The sequence below is a fragment of the Xenopus laevis genome, chromosome 8L (assembly GCF_017654675.1).
Source record: "Xenopus laevis strain J_2021 chromosome 8L, Xenopus_laevis_v10.1, whole genome shotgun sequence".
Lineage (NCBI taxonomy): Eukaryota > Metazoa > Chordata > Amphibia > Anura > Pipidae > Xenopus > Xenopus laevis.
In genome coordinates, this window is record NC_054385.1 from 118371771 (window position 1) to 118389659 (window position 17889).

Consider the following 17889-nt stretch of genomic DNA (forward strand, 5'->3'; position numbering starts at 1 on the left):
TCCAATAAGGATTAATTATATCTTAGTTGGGATCAAGTACATGCTACTGTTTTATTATTACAGAGAAAAAGGAAATCATTTTTGAAAATTTGGATTATTTGTATAAAATGGAGTCTATGGGAGATAGCCATTCCATAATTCGGTGCTTTCTAGATATCGGGTTTCCGGATAAGGGATCCTATACCTGTACTATACTATAGGGATAGGGACCCCTGAATTAAGAGATAAATAAATAGCATGTTTTTATCCTTTTTAAGTTAGCTGGCCAGTCAATTATGGATTGTATGCTTATTATTAATTGAAGTGGTTTTTAAATTATTTGCCTTCTGCTGACTCTTTACAGCTTCAAACAGGGGTCACCGACCCCACCTAAAACACAAGTGTCCTGTAAGGCTACAAACTTGTCATTGCTACTTTTTATTACTCATCTATTTTGGCCCTCACTTATTCATATTCCTGTCTCTAATTCAAATTAATGCATGGTTGCTAGGGTAATTTGGACCCTAGCAACCATATTGCTGAAATTGCAAACTGGAGAGTTGTTGAATAAAGCAAAAAAACTACAAATAATAAAAAATGAAAACCAATTGCAAATTGTCTCAGAATATGACCCTCTACTTAATGTAAAACTTGATTTATAGGTGAACAACCCCTTTAAAGGATAAGTAAAGCATGTTTCACTATGAGGTTGCTATATTAGATGATAAATATTATAGATAATAGATGAGAGTGAGAGAGGATTGCTATATTAGATGATAGATAGATAGATAGATAGATAATAGATAGACAGATAGATAGATAGATAGATAGATGAGAGAAAGAGAGAGAATTGCTATATTAAATGATAGATAGAAGAGAGTGAGAGACAGAAAGAGGGAGAGGATAGATATATTAGATGCTAGATATATAGTATTGGTATATACAGGTATGGGACCTGTTATCCAGAATGCTCGGGACCTGGGGTTTTCTGGATAACGGATCTTTCCGTAATTTGGGTCTTCATGCCTTAAGTCTACTAGAAATTAATTTAAACATTAAATAAACCCAATAGGTTGGTTTTGCTTCCAATAAGGATTAATTATATCTTAGTTGGGATCAAGTATAAGCTACTGTTTTATTATTACACAGAAAAAGGAAATCATTTTTAAAAATTTGGATTATTTGGGTAAAATGGAGTCTATGGGAGACAGCCATTCCATAATTCGGAGCTTTCTGGATATCGGGTTTCCGGATAAGGGATCCAATACCTGTACTATACTATAGGGATAGGGACCCCTGAATTAAGAGATAAATAAATAGCATGTTTTTATCCTTTTTAAGTTAGCTGGCCAGTCAATTATGGATTGTATGCTTATTATTAATTGAAGTAGTAAAAAATAGAAGCTAAATAAGTCTGAAAAGCAAGTTGTGCAAATTTTAAGATGTACACCTTACAGCAAGATACCCATATGTTGGTATACACCACTAGAGAGATGAATAGAATCACTGTCAGACTTACCCCAGTGTTGGAGCTTGTAGAGGACCAATTCTCAACTATTTTTGAAAGGTTCAAAATGCTGTCAGCTAATAGCTTCACATTAATACCCCTAGGATCCATTCTGGAGAGCATGTGCTAGAAAATGGCAACCTCAGGGGAGTGGAAACATGGCAAGAAGCTGCAGGATCAGAAAAAAAAGTGAAACCTAATATTATTGGCCAAATAACTGTTGCTATTTGAAAGGTGAATTAATAGATAAATGGACTTCAGTTAAAGAGTGCTTGTTATTGGTTAAGAAGTATGCTTGCATCTCATTGGTTCACTAATTTGACTGACAGAAATGTTTCACAGAATAGATAATCTGAAAATATCTGTTTTGTCTGTTTTATCTGTTTTGTCTAACTTAACTATTGTGTTGATATTGGTTTTGTTGAACTTGTGTTAATTTGTTGATATTATGGATTCTGTGATAGGTTATATTCCTTTCTGTAATAAGCATCTATTTTGTCACTTCAAACTGGTAAATTATAGTGAGATATCAATTGTGTGGATTCACATATGATAGCCGCTTACAACATTATATATTTTGTTCTAGTTTTTTTTACATAATTCATCTTGTAGTTACCTTTACACATCACTAGTTTTGTTACATGGATTTTATACATTTGAGAAACAAAATACAGTGTGAAAGACAAAATGCTTGTTTACAATACTTTGATATCCTATTTGTACAGAAATCAGATTTTGTTCTCATTTTTGACTAAACATACTGCTTTTGTATATTTTCTACCAAAATATCTGACCACAGTTATATATGTATCCTGGTAAAATGTATTTTGTGCCTCAACTATATTGAAGTTATTTTTGCAGACAGAATGTACTTTTTGTCAACATAATGTACATGGGACAAACGGCACCCCATAGGTTTCATGCAATACCTCGAAGTTTTCAGCGTTTTCGGGCAAAAAGCATAAGAAATCTGAGTTTTCGGGTGAAAAATACGAAAAAATCTGAGTTTTCAGGTGAAAAAATCTTGAAAATCAGATTTTTTCCCGCAGCAAAGCAAATTTTCGGGAAAATGTAATAATAAATAAGCATAAAAAACCCGAGCGGATTTGATCGGAGTTTGTAGCAGAAAATGAGACTTTGATAAATAACACCTGGTTGCTGCATTCCAACTTGATGGACTTTGTCTTTTTTCAACCCTATATAACTATGAAATTCAGTGAGAAAAAGGTGAAAACTCATGGACAAGATTCGATTAGTAATGCAATTCTATTCAGAAAAATTTATCTCAAGGTTTATCACGTGAAAAGTCTGTTGAAGTCTATTGGCAAAAAATGGAACTGAATTTGGAGAAAAGTTTTTTTTCTCCTCGGATTGAATCGCGTCCATGACTTTTCAAGCGATAAACCGTGAACCCTGATTGAATCTGGCTCTTTGTTGGGAAAGTGAAAATCTCAATTTACAAAGTCACAATACTATGCATTGTTTCAGTACAAGATGGTATGGAAAATAAAGAGTTTTATAGAACCGCTCAGATGGTCACTACTGGTTCTTTAACACTTAATAATGATATAACATGAGGTAGGAGTATTCAGTATTTATCTGTAGATTTAATAATCTGGTTTACAATATCACACTCAGGTTCCAACAACAACCTTTAAAGAACACCTCTGCAGTGGACTACTGGGGAACACTTAAACCATGAGGCTTTGCATGTGGCCCCTAAACTGTTGGATTATGCACCTGGAGGGCTAACTAGCCTCACCCACACATGTCAAATGAGATTTCGGATCCTCAGTAAACATGCCCTCTCTACAGTCTGCTCCTAGAGTATCTGAGATTAGGCTTTAACCCTGCCTATATATCTTGTTCTCACTATTCCCCTTTTCCAAACTGTGCCTGACTTTCCCTGAGACCTTCTTCTTCCAGGCATCACTCTTCACTTACTGTTTATGGGACCTATAGTTCCTGGAAAAAACATGCTGACCCATTCCCTCCCTTTTACACACCAGAGGATTAAGTGACATTTTTGGAGCCATTCCTACACTTCCTACTCTTGAATCTCAAGGAAACACAAAACCGACAGGTAGGTTACATACTAATGATAAAGAACCATCAGATGGGACTCGTGTATTACACATGGATGGAAATATCCACTACATCCCTGCATTAGGAAGTAACTTGGCCAAGTCAAGGGCAGTTTGCTGACTATATTATTAATATATATTTATAGAGCGCCAACTACAGTTGACACTTGGCCGGTATTTTACCAGCCTGGCCGGAAAAAATTATGCTTGATGCCAATGTTATTAATAGGAAAAAATGGCAAGAATATAGGAAAACCAGTATTTTTTTCTGAAAAGGTGGCAACCCTAGCGCCAACATATTTTGCAGCTCTATATTCAAAGGAGTTTATGGATAACTCAACAATTATGTTGCTGTTCCTTTACTTTCCAGAATAGTAGTAAAGCTGGGCCTCCTACACTGCTGTACAACCAACCTAAATAACATAAAAGCACACTTGAATTCCAAAAATTCATGTCCACTACCTACATATGCTTATTACTAATATTCAATTTCAATATATATTTCAATTTATGCTCCTTATTAGTGATATTCAGATATATACAGAGCTAACCAAGGGAAATGACCAGATCAGTTGGGATAACCAATTCCCCATGTCTACATATTATTTAACTTTGTGTATTTTTTAGGGGGAGCTCTTTGCTGAATACTCCTAGAACTACTGCAAAATACATTTTATGGCTTCTGTTACCTTGGTAAGATGTCAAGCAGGGTTTTGTCTGGCAAGTCAGAGAGAGGCAGAGGCTTAAACTGCAACTTGAGCCAGTAAAACCTCGTAGAACCTTGGGGGAACAAAACAACAGGAAATATTTACATGGTCATCTCTTAATATTTAATTTAGGAAAACTAATTGGAAATGTCTAAGGGCTAAGGGCTCCTAAATAAACCAGGCCTTATATGTAGGTACAAATATAAAAATCAGGAGTAAAAACATAACCACTACTTATTCATTTTACTCGGTATTTTCATGATCTTGCATCACACCAGGTTAAGCCAAGGAAGCGCAAGGGGCCTCTGTGAGGTTCTAAACACTTTCACGTGTTTATACAACTTGTTATGTACAAGGAATTGCTGGCATACAAAATTGTTTTCAGTAAAACCTACACGTGATCCACCAAATGTGTTCAACCAGATGACAGCGATGCAAATCCCCAAATTGCTCCTGCTTAACAGAGCCTGCCTGTGCTCCATGGGTGTGTTTCCCTGCCTCCCTGGACAGTATGAGGCTGGATTAGAATAAAGCTGCATCTCTGGTACAGCCTGTACGCATACCCCTGTTTGTAGTAAATCTTAATAGATCTGGCTACCTATAATCGCCATTTAAAGTTTGTTATCATCTGGGGTAACTTTAAATGACAAAACAATGTTGTGTGTTTCCTTGAACTTGGCTGTTTTTAAATTACACCGTCCACTCCCATTTCACAGACAGGTAAGAGGCAATATTAGGATATGAAATAAGATTTTTTTAAATTGTTTTTCTGAGCAATGACTTAAGCCGGCCACACTGTGGGCTTCCAACCAAGTCACTCATGACTAATTTTATAGGCTATTGGCCCATCTATTGGTCCGAAAATTATGACATCCCAGCGCAATATGAGATATTAATGGGACAAAGCAACACATGTTGTAGGTGAAGATCCAAGCATTCCGCAGCCAAAGGGTTTCCATGTAAACTCGGGAATAAGTAGATCAGTCCCATATGATGAAGGTTCTGCATCATGTAAATAAATGGGGACACTTATAGCTAGGAGGGCTGCAATGATTGTATTTCATTGAATGCAATCCGCCACAATCTTTGGAGCCTACAAACATGCATTTACTAGAGGGGGTGCTTTACACATGTGTTACATGCTCCCAGTGCCGATTCTGGGGTTTCTTGCACTCTCTGCATTTGAAAAGCCAAATATGTGTTTCAAAAGCTGAATTTCACCTCTTAAAGATACCAAAGGTAACTTGTCGCTTACTGCTGGAGCAGCCCTGTGTTCTTCTCATCCATAGCAATGAGAAACAGAGAGCAATATTTTGCAGAAGGTGATTGGACATCAGGGGTTTGTAATCAGATTTAAAAAATACTGAGCTTAAATATGACCATACACCTAAAGATCCACTCATTTAGCAAGGTTACCAAACAAGCTGATCTTTTCTTGATATGCCCACATTGAGCTGGGGGATATCAGGCTGACTGTAATGATGTAGCTGGTCATTGTGAGGACCACTTGAACAAACTGATGCAGTCCTCACCCTGGTGGAAAGGTTTGCTTCCAACCTTGGTATCACCAAATCCTCACCCCTTGGCCTGTTATGTCCATCCCATGCATATTCTAAATACATGTATTACATTTCTGTTTAATATCCATAAAAAAACTATTCTCCCTTCCTAACTCTAGAGTATGGAGTTCCAACTGGAGGTCTCTTTATATTTCTGCCTTCTTTCCATCTCAGAAATTGAAGTCTCTCCTCTTGTGGCATTATACGATCTGCCTTCCATATATTTGTGTCCGCTCTCATTTTAGGATTACTCTCAGGACCGGAGTGGCAATCTGTGGATTCTGGCAAATACCAGAGGTGCTGCTGTAAGATGCCATAGCCAGAGACAATTTAATGGGTTAGTGGGGGGCTGTTTGGGCCTTGATGTACTTGAAATGCCAGGGCCTATTTTGAATCCAAGTCCAGACCTGATTTCTCTTCTTACTTTTTTTGACCTTAATCATCTTTCAAGTCTACCTGCAAGATCTTGCTGGTTATGTATCTAAATCTCAGCCAGACTTGCTTCCAATCTGTTAATCCAGACACTCCATCTAAAACGACATGTTCTCAGTTAGAACTTCTGAGGTTTAAATGATTACCGCCAACACATTAGCTGTAATGGTATATAGGTCACCACCACCTCTGGACTCTGGTTAAGATATTTTCTGTCAATTATATGCATTACTGTTGGATTAATGATGCGTGAAGGGTGGTCATGAATTGGGTGTTGGATGCTCAAACTCACCGTGACTATATAATGACACTTTGCAAAGAGTACAACACAAACATTAAAGATTCTCAGAGACATTATAATTTCATTTAGCCTTCCATTCTGTAGCTGGAAGAGGCCCCAGAGGGTCTTTCTCAGCTAGAGAAACGTATAATTCAAAAACCCACAAACAAAAAAAAAGTGAAACCTAATTGAACTATTTATCCTTTTGAATGCTTTGACCATTGAGGGAATATATAGGAAGCATTCTGAATCAATGAAACAACAGCACGGGGGGTAGATCCTAATGCATGAACTGCTATGAATGAAGAGGAAAGTGATAAAATAGTGTTTGACATCTGTTGACGTTCCATATTCAATGGAACCAGTTATACCAGTTTAGGTCTCTAAATGGATTATAGGATTAAAAAAACCTCTATTGTGTAGGGTACAGATTTTCCTTTTATAAACTCCTAAGGGTGAGGACACACTGGGCGTTTTGGGGAGATTTGGTCAGCTGGCGACTAATCACCACATTTTTGCGGCGACCAATCTCCCCAAACGCCTTCCCTGACTCTGCGCAGGCTAAAATGAACAAAACGCCGGCGCTAATCACACAAGGCGATTCGTTTTCCGAAGTCGCCTGAAGTTTCCTTGTGAGGCATCTTCGGAAAACAAACCGCCGCGTGTGATTAGCACCGGCGTTTTTTCATTTTAAGCCGGCGCAGAGTCAAAACACAAATAATTCATCAGAAGACAGAGAGTAAAATGTCCCTTCTTCTTCAACATTTTAAGCATTTTCTCATTCAGCCTTCCTATATATTTATCTTTATCCCTATTAATAACATTGGGATCAATCATCATTTTTACCGGCCAGGCCGGTAAAATACCGGCCAGGAGGCAACCCTATTGTCATGGCAGCTTGCAATTTAGAAATAACCTACAAGTGTTTGGATGTGTAGGCTGGTTCAGCAATGACATGTCATCAGATTGATAATAACTTATTTCATGCTACCATTTAGAGCAGGGGTCCCCAACCTTTTTTACCCATGAGCCACATTGAAATGTAAAAAGATTTGGGGAGTAACACAAGCATGAAAAAGTCCCTTGGGGTGCCAAATAAGGACGGTGATTGGCTATTTGGTAGCCCCTATGTGGACTGGCAGCCTACAAGAGGCTCTACTTGGCACTATACTTAGTTTTTATGCAATTAAAACTCACCTCCAAGCCTGGAATTCAAAAATAAGCCCCTGCTTTAAGGCCACTGAGAGCAACATCCAATGGGTTGGAGAGCAATATTTTGTTTACAAGCTACTCGTTGGGGATCACTGATTTAGAGTGAAGAGAAGTTTAAAAACATTCAATGGTTCATTTTCACCGAATGACATATATAAGATAAGTTTACATCTATACTATGAGTGTAGATGAGAACCTTGCCTCTTGTAGGAGGACATTGCTAGACTGACAATAGATGACAATTACATACAATTACATACTCTCATGGAGTGCATACTTTGAGAGTTCAGTCCCTGGAGCTTTGGCTTTACGGGAGGGCAATAGGAACACAAGAGCACACTGTCTTGAAGAACACACCCCATACAGAGTAGAGGTGGGAGTGGCCAGCTGTAGAGTACAGTAAAGAGGGATTTTGCCAGGGTCCATGTGATTCACAGGGGTCCCTTAGAGGACAGATGTTAGATCAGGACTTATTAGGAGTAATTTATGAATGCAACTGAAAGTGTGGTCACACTAAAATGTTGCTCTTCAATATTACCATTCATTACAGGTGCTGGTGTCCAAACAAACTCCTTGACTGCACTTCTGAATTACTTCCGAGCTCCATTACTTCCATCCTGCTTCCTTTGCTTTATTTTGTGCCAATGGACTATGTGGAGCCTCGTTGTTATGGCCACCCTGATTTTGGCAGTAATTCCAAGTTTCACACATAAGGTCGCATCAATAAGCAGGGTCGTATTTATATATAGGCACTCGAGGGCCTGTGCATAGGGCGGCTCTTGGGCATTGATATACATTTTTTTAGAAATATAAAAGACCTCCCCGGTAGCCTCCAGAGACTACCTATGTAAATCCGATGGCAGAACTGCAGGAGTCAGCAGGCAATATTTTGTGACATCACTTGTAGCAGAAGTGACATTGTCAGCAGCCATGCACTTTACATCAATTCCGCAAGCTGGGGGCACAGTTATAGGCACAGCAGACTTTGTGCCAAAAGTATCACATGCAAATGAGCACCAGAAGTGACACAGCCCCACAAATGTTTGACACAACTCTTGTAAGTATCATGTGGCCCTCCAGCTGGGTGACTCCTGAGTGGTATTGTCTGTAATAATCACATGAGGTCTTGCTGCACATTGTTGTGGATATATATAAAGCATAATGGGCCAAGTTTACTCCAAAATCCATCCTAAAAGGAAATTACATGATAGAATAAAGCCTTTACAGCTCCACAAAGGGAGTAATGATTTACACTGTGCTATTGATTGCTTTTTTTTGTGGGAAAAGTCCAACTGGGAGGCCTGGAGACGAAAGCCTAGAAGAAAGGAAGGGTTTTTATTCTTTCCCAGGCCTCTTCAAGGCTTCACCATGGAGACTCCCTTCTATCTAATCTAACAGAAAGTTGCCAGAGTCATTAGACAACAGAACCATAGAAACTGTGGGATTTCTACTAGTTAACAATTAAACAGTCACTCAAGCGTACAATCTGATCTACACTGCACTTGGAAAAATACAAGTGTCTTCCATAATAATTATAAACTTGTTAAATATTATACGTACGCTCCTTTCCTACGTATTATCAAGCAGATATACATGACTGGAAAATGTCAGGATTTATATTATACACACAATATTTGTGAGCAATGATATTCTAAATTACCATGGGCATTTTTTTAACTAATACCCCTTTCAGTCTCCAGGTTGCTCAATCATCCAAAAAACAACTTAGGGTCGTACCCCCTTTTACCTTAATCTGGAGATAAGTTATGGAGCATGGAATGTGCCGGTATGTTATTGGTATTCCTTTTATCTTGAGAATGCAGTTCATATTGGCTGGATACCAACTAGCAACATTTTTGGGGAGGGCACATAGTTCATTCCTGGTCTCTGAATGAGTTGTTGATTTTTTACTCTTCACTAAATTCCAGGTGTGGGTGCAAATACACATTTCATGTTCTAAATAGCTGCACAACTGAGCATGGGATGTTTTTTGTTAAATGATCCCCTAAAACTGGGTCAAATAATGCAGGACAAATCCGACAGAATTTTACTGTGCGTCACCACCTACCAGGCAATATACAATAAGTACAGTACATACAATAAAACCAGTGTCATAACTAGATGTTACCGGGCCCCACAGCAAATCAATTTTAGGGCCCCCAACATATCCAGAGGTTGAGCCGTTTTACCCGTATAAAACTCTCTATACAGTTTTTTACTAGGCTGCTGGTGCATAAAAAGCAAGACCAACAGCCATGACATTGTCATAGCACTGCATCTGGTTGGTTGCATTCTGGATTACATTTAGGCACTTAGCAAATAGGCCCAAGGCAGACTTAAATCTAGTGACCAGCATCGGAGCAGGGGGAGAGGGATGACATTACGTTGGGCCATGGGGCAGACAGCACTTGACGTGTTACACTAGCATATTTACCACCACCACCATATAACAAGACATCAGTCCTTCTAACAAATTCAGACTGAGTATACGTCTCCCAATATTTATTAACAACCGTTTAGATCTGCAATATTACATAGCAACAAATCAGAATAGAAATCTTTGAAAATAAGTGTGTGCACGCACTCCTGCAGCCATGGCAATAGAGGTTAAAATTCGTAACTTTATTCCATCTTGTTAAAAAGTATGCATCCTAACACGTTTCGTATCAAAGGATACGTAATCATAGGCACTAGTGCCTATGATTACGTATCCTTTGATACGAAACACTTATTTTCGAAGATTTGTTTTGCCTAAGCTACGGGTTCGGGGCACGGCACCCGGGCCACCTGGCAGATTTGGTGAGTGACAATCTCTGCTGATTTTCTATTACATTGAAACAAAATTGTTCATCCTTCAAGTGAAGGGCCTGGGGTTTGGACACCCAGGTCACCCCTCTCCAGTCGGTGAGAATTACCCAGTGGCTTGCTTTTTGTATTGATGTGGATAGGAATACACATAAGCAAGTTTAGAATTGAGGTCGTTCTTTAATTAGTCCAAATAGAGATTAGAGCCAGCAATACTTTTCATTTGTATGTGTAACAAATCAGAATGGATCAAACTAAATGGCTCATTATATGAGGTTGCCAAAAGAGAAAATCTTTCCTCCGACAGACCCATTTTTGTCCTAGGGCCAAACAATTGCATTACAATGAAGGGGACACGAAAAGTCGGGAGGAGGACTGTATCAATGAGCCGATGCAGTCCTCTATCCAACAGTAAAATTAAGCCTGCACAACTGAGATCTAGACGATTTTTGGCCAAATATCGATCAGGGAGGCCTGTTGGACAGCCCTATACATGGGCAGATAAGCTGCCGAATTGGTTTTAAAGACCCGAAATGGCAGCTTAAATCGGCCGCCTTTAGGCTGGTTAAAGCTAAGAGCTGATTGGTTTCTATGGTGAACTGCACAGGGGCAAATTTGCCCTGTTTTAGTAAATTGGTCTTTTGACAAAGGCTTAAAGGGGTAGTTCACCTTTAATTTAGTATGTTATAGATTGACCAGTTCTTATACTTTTCGATTGGTCTTAATTTTTTATTTGTTGTAGTTTAGACTCTTTCAGGCTTTCAAAAAGGGGTCACCCACCCCAGCAACTAAGAAACTATTGCATTGTGAGGCTACTATTACTGTATGTTATTATTGTAACTTTTTATTCATTAGCTTTCTATTCAGGCCTCTCCTATCCATCTTTCAGTCTCTCATTAACACCACTGCCTGGCTGCTAGGGTAATATGGACCATAGTAACAATATGACTGCTGACATTCTACACTGGAGAGCTACTAAACAAAAAGCTAAATAATTAAAAAAACACAAAAAATAACAAATGTAGACCAAATGAAGACTGTCTTAGAATATTGCCCTCTACATCATACTACAAGTTACTTTTAAGGTGAACAATCCCTTTAAGGTGCTATTTGCTTACGGCAACTGCAGTGCAAATTTGAGTGCAATCCCCATGCTTTTTTCCCACATTTCAATATTATTTTCCCATAATTGTGTTGTGGGTGGGATACTCTTGATGCAAACTTGCCGTATCTAAAAAACTAAGATTGTAGACTTTACTTTACATGAAATTGAATTTAAAATACAAGATTTGTAGTACAGATGTACAGGAATGTATCTGCTAATCAAAACTGAAATGAAAACATGGTTATATCAATACTGGAACAGCACAATAACATACTCTGTCATTAAAGGCCGATGTAGTTACGGGAAAATAATGATTTACGCTTAATAACACTGTAATTAACTGTGTAGGCGTTCACTTGGAACTTGGTTGAATATCTGTTTCCTCATAGCTAGGCTTTGGCCCTGAGAGTCAACAGAAAAACCTTATAAAAAGCTTTCTTATAGACTTCAATCTACCCCCAAAGAATAGCAAGTCCACTGACATACCATAGTGCTACAGGGCACCTGCCACCTAACAAAACACCCACATCTCACATCCTACCAAAGAGCTGAAGTATGGGGAATCATAGAGTACTGCACACCTAATATTTTAGCTATCATTTCCCTTTAATGTTATAGGTTCTCAGGTCTCCAAGTGTGGACCTTTTCCAAACTCTCAACACAGCTTCAGGTCTTCAAAAATGCTGTTAATTAATTGATTCAATGCATTTTATGGTGTCGTTTTTATTTCTAAATTATACTGTTTACACTGCAAATAATTCACTCTACAATATAAAATTTCATTCCTGACCCAACAAGTGTATTTTTTTAATCACAATATTGGTGTGTAGGTGCCATCTCAGGTCATTTTGTCTGGTCATGTGCTTTCAAAAAGAGCCAGTGCTGTACTGTGGAACTGCTTTCTGACAGGCTGTTGTTTCTCCTGCTCAATGTAACTGAATGTGTCGCAGTGGGACCTGGATTTTACTATTGAGTGCTGTTCTTAGATCTACCAGGTAAATGTTATCTAGTTACCTTCCCATTATTCTGCTGATGGGCGGCTGGGGGGTGATATCACTCCAAGTTACATCACTGGGGCACCTGGGAAACTGACAATATGTCTAGCCACATGTTAGATTTCAAAATTAAATATAAAAAAATCAGTTTGCTGTTTTGAAAAATGTATTTCAGTGCAGAAGTCTGGAGAAGCACTATTAACTGATGCATAAAACATGTTTTCCTATGACAGTATCCCTTTAAACAGCCTAGAGTAGATACTTAATTCTGCGGCTCTGGCTTTCAGGGATTGGATTGCCAGCACTGAATAATTAATGTTTCTGTCTGGCAACACATGGCATGGATTGATCAAAGAGCCCCAGCAGCCCAAAAAAGTGATTGGAGATGCCTTATTAAGGCCCATGCACATGAGTCTTGGTATCTGTATACACATGTGGTGCTTTTCTTGTATACTCTACCACACAAAAATATAGGAGTTGATTGACACCATTCTTCTCTTAGGGGGCAGCATGTAGCATCCCATCTCTTTTTGGTGTTTCAGAACTATGTAATACTAAGGGGCCCATTTACTTAGCTCGAGTGAAGGAATAGAGGAAAAAACGTCAAATTTCGAATGTTTTTTTTGGCTACTTCGACCATCGAATGGGCTACTTCGACCTTTGACTTTGAATCAAACGATTCAAACTAAAAATCGTTCGACTATTCGACCATTCGAAAGTCGAAGTACTGTCTCTTTAAGAAAAAACTTCTACCCCCCCTAGTTCGCTACCTAAAAGCTACCGAAGTCAATGTTAGCCTATGGGGAAGGTCCCCATAGGCTTTGGTAGCTTTTTTTGGTCAAACAAAAATCGATGGATTAAAATCCTTCGAATCGAACGATTCGAAGGATTTAATTGTTTGACCAAATGATTTTTTCGCTCGATCGTTCGATTGAACGAATATCGCTAAATCCTTTGACTTCGATATTCGAAGTCGAAGGATTTAACTTTGAAAGTCGAATATCGAGGGTTAATTAACCCTCGATATTCGACCTTAAGTAAATTTGCCCCTAAAACTCACAGCATACCCTGGCCTATAATGAAGTGTACATCCTGTGAACACTTTAAGGGATCAACACCCTTTATATAATCCATTTAGGCCAGTCCTCTATTGTGTTTCGAAGCTCTCAAACCTGCTGTGCCTTCTTCATAGTCCTCATGGAGAAGGATGGGTCAGTTAACTCAAATTGTATTGGGATTCTTGGCAACAATATGTGAAGATCTTATGAAAATGACCCCATCTAGTGTTTCTAAGTTTCCTAGAAGCAGAAAGTCTGTGTATTTTTAGTATGGGATAAAAAACATAGTTTGTAAAGTATCTGAAATCACCATGCAGGCATTGTTTTAGAGATAATATTATATCACTACCTGACAAGGAGCAAAATTAGACACTACACTACAGACCTGAAGAGATTCACAAAGATTTTTTTGCCTGAATAGGGAAGAAGGAACTTATCTATACAAATCACTCATTGAAGAGCAGACAGGCAGAAACTAAGCTCAGTTGATTACCAGCAATATACTTTCTCCATGCCCAGCCTGGAAACATAGATGCCTACTCACTAGTTAGTGTCAAAAGACCTGAACCATGCTTGGGCAGTGTCAATTTAGGAAATGCCTATTAAGGGAACTGCTTTCACGTACATGTATAATTTGCACATCAACCCACAGTTTGTGAAATAAGGTTTTTTTTTGTTATTATTCTAAGGAAGTTTGCATCATTCAGCCTCTCTTACAAAACAGTTGTTATAATAATTTATTTTTAGATCAAAATGCACTTTAAAGGGGGAGTATACCCTATTGTTCAATACGAATGCGATACATACTTTTTGGCTGTTGTTTTGATCGTGAAAAATCTATGGTTCGAGCTAACCCGGGCAAACAGGGAGACTGAATCTACTCCATGTTTGGTCCTTACATGGTAGATAGTGACATTACCGGAACTCAAATAATTTCCCTCTTGCAGAATAGCCACGGTCTCTGTGCTCAGTTTACACTGTGTATTATTTGTGGTGACAATTCATGCGGCTGTTGAAGCAACCCACCTTGAGAACCCCAACATTACTACCATGTTCACGGTGGGTGTAATTCCAAGGTTCCAAGGGTCAGTGGGCACACTTGCTCACTTTTCTTCTTAGTGGGCAGGCACCGCAACTATTCAGAAGTGCAAGGAGCATGTGTGGGCCCAAGAACCCTTTAATGCAGGGGTCCCCAACCTTTTTTTACCTGTGAGCCACATTCAAATGTAAAAAGAGTTGGGGAGCAACGCAAGCATGAAAAAGTCCCTTGGGCTGCCAAATAAGGACTGTGATTGGCTACTTGGTAGCCCCTATGTGGACTGGCAGCCTACAAGAGACTGTACTTGGCACTATACTTAGTTTTTAAGCAATTAAAACTTGCTTACAAGCCTGGGATTCAAAAATAAGCATCTGGTTTGAGGAAATGGAGAGCAACGTCGAAGGGGTTGGAGAGCAACATGTTGCTCACGAGCTACTGGTTGGGGATCACTGCTTTAATGAATCAATTTAATACAAACAATACAAGCCACACTTGTGGTCATAAATGAAGCTTCATGTGTGGATGGAGTTCAAAATAGGCCCTTGATAACTTGCTAAGCAATACTCTTATTATTCCAATGAACATTCACAATGATGGTGGTGTGACTTCCAAATCTGTGGCCATGTTGCACCTTGATAATTTGTATAAAAAAGAGACCCAGCACACTCCAAGGTAAAGATGACGTGATAGCCTTTGTTGTGACTTTCCAGAAAGACAACATTTTGAGAAGTTTACACCTCTTTTCATCAGGTGACCACCCACAACATTGTGTCTTTCTGGAATGTCACAATAAAGGCTATCACATCATCTTGAAGTTTCAAAATAGGCCCTGGTATTTCATATACACAAAGGCCCAAACAGCTCCACTGAGGCTCCAGAATAGAAACCTACAGAGACATAAATGAAACAGAAACGCAATTTAGTTTGGGTCTCAAACCAGATTTTAGGAACCCTTGGTTTAAACTTTATGCACCACAACCCATATAAATCCACAATTTGCATGGGCATCATCTGCAATTTTACCATATCTTTCAGATATTATTTATGATGAGTAATTGGTTGTGGGTACTGCAACCCTTAAATTAACTTAAGCATATTAAGTTAAGTCAGTTGCATTGCAGTATTTCATTGCAGTTGGCCAGCGATGCAAGCTATATTTGAGATGCATGTCTGACCCTAGATTTGCATTTATATGAAAGTCACTTAAAACTCTCATGCAAACTATATATAGGCGATCTGCATTCTTTCAGGCATACAGATAATAAAAACAAGGCCTCTCCCAAGCTGTTAATGTATAATAATAACCTTTGTGTTGGAGGAAATTGCTTTCCTGGACTGGAAGCTTTATTTATAGACTATAATGAGAGTTATTTTGAAGGCAAAATCTTATTTGAAATCCACCCATGTTTATTATAGATAAAGAAAAGGCAACTTTAGGGCGTTACTGTATTGTAAGGAATAATTGAAGAAGAAACTAGGAATTCTCAGGATCAGGCATGACTAACCAATCAGTTCAATAGACCAAATGAGACTATTGCTATTCTCTGTCCTTGTAAGTCTGCAATTCAAGAAGAAGAATCCTGGAGGTCCTATTGTCATTGTATAAGTCCTCTCACATAGCGTATGTATTCTACAGTCTATATAACATAGGTTGGACCTAGAGCTATACAAAAAGATGGGAAATTGTTCAGTAATGCACACCAACCAATCAGTTGCTTGCTTCTGTTATTCTGGAAAAGAGGTTTGAGAATTTTTAATCAAGAAACCTGCTGATGGACAAAATTTTGATTCCCCTCCTTGTCTGAAAACATGGTTGCAGATTCATAAAAATATGGTGGATGAGGTCACTTTACTCTCATTCTCTAGAACAGTAAGTAAGCAAGTCAAGTCTTGCTCTCATTTGTCTTCAATTAACTGCTTTGGACTCCTCTTTGGGAGAGCCTTTCACTTTGACAATCCACCATTCTAGTAGCATTAGCCAATGAAACTTAACTGATGACCATTTGTTATTAATAACCTGGGCAAACTCTTTCTACATTACCCCTGTTGTTGCTGTAGGAGTAGTTAGATGACAGCTCACGTGTAACCATTTAAATGTTAATTAAAATTAAAAATTTTAATTATTGGCCACTGGTTAGTCTAGTCTGGAGATTTCCAGTTGGCTATAGATTTTTTATAGCCCCACCAACCTCAAAGTCTGTTGCACACTAGTCAAAGTCCCTAATATGAATGGCTTGTTCTTGTCAACCAGCCCACCATTCACCAGGATGTAGGGACTTATGAGGAGCTTGTCTTGTTTTTATACTGCAAACCACTAAAGGGAAAGGGTAGCATTTAGAAACTGAGTATAATATACAAGTGAACTGTCTGCGGGTTGACTCATAGAACATTTAGCAGAAACAGTGCCTTGTCATGACCGGTTTCATTAGTCCTTGGCCAGGCATTTCTCAACATCATTACATATGCATTGGAATATTTCAGGCACGTGCAATGGCTGTAGCGCAGCTTCATGACATTGGTGAGGTCCTTCAGGTTACTACAGTTCAGCAGCACTGAATAGAACAATCTTTAGGGAAAAATAGAAATTGCAGGCTTTAATTAGTGATAAAAAGTAGGACTGTTCCATTAGTTGTCATTCAGCTTCAGCTGAACCCCAACATCGGCAACAGTAGACCCCTCCTGCACTATGGAAATATATAGATGATCCAGCAAAGTAAGGGACCCATTTACTAACAATGGAACTTTCATTTTTTTCCCCAATCTCTAAAAAATTGTGGTTTTCTACTTTTTTTTTCGAGATTTATTGCGTGTAAAAACCATGAAAACCACTAATACCAAACCTCGCCAGGCAGAAGTTATCGAGGTCCTATAGAAGTCAGTTGGAAGAGGTTATCGGATTTTTTTTTCACTACCATAATTACAACATCATTTTCTGTTTATACTTTTGTATTCAGATTTTTAATAAATCTCTTGACATTTGTAGTTTTAGAGTTTTGGAGTTTACTCATGGGTTCAAAAACCTCTGTAAGATTCGGGGAAATTAGTTGCCCAGCGACTGAAGAAGAAGAGATTTGTCGCTGGGCGACTAATCTCCCCCGAATCTTACCATGTGCCACCAGCCTATAAC

General features: G+C 38.7%; 1 long non-coding RNA gene across 3 annotated transcripts in view; it reads right to left on the reverse strand.

Annotated features, from left to right (window-relative positions):
• The window catches only part of LOC121397181, a 36850-nt gene that overhangs the window by 9431 nt on the left and 9530 nt on the right, over window positions 1-17889 (reverse strand). For 2 of the 3 annotated variants that reach the window (XR_005963567.1, XR_005963566.1), the window contains exons 2-3: window positions 4260-4350; window positions 1628-1655 (exon numbers count right to left, since the gene is read on the reverse strand). This is a non-coding gene — a long non-coding RNA (uncharacterized LOC121397181). Of the gene's footprint in view, window positions 1-1627; window positions 1675-4259; window positions 4351-17889 lie in introns of those variants that run through there. The other variant, XR_005963565.1, reaches the window with a different exon arrangement.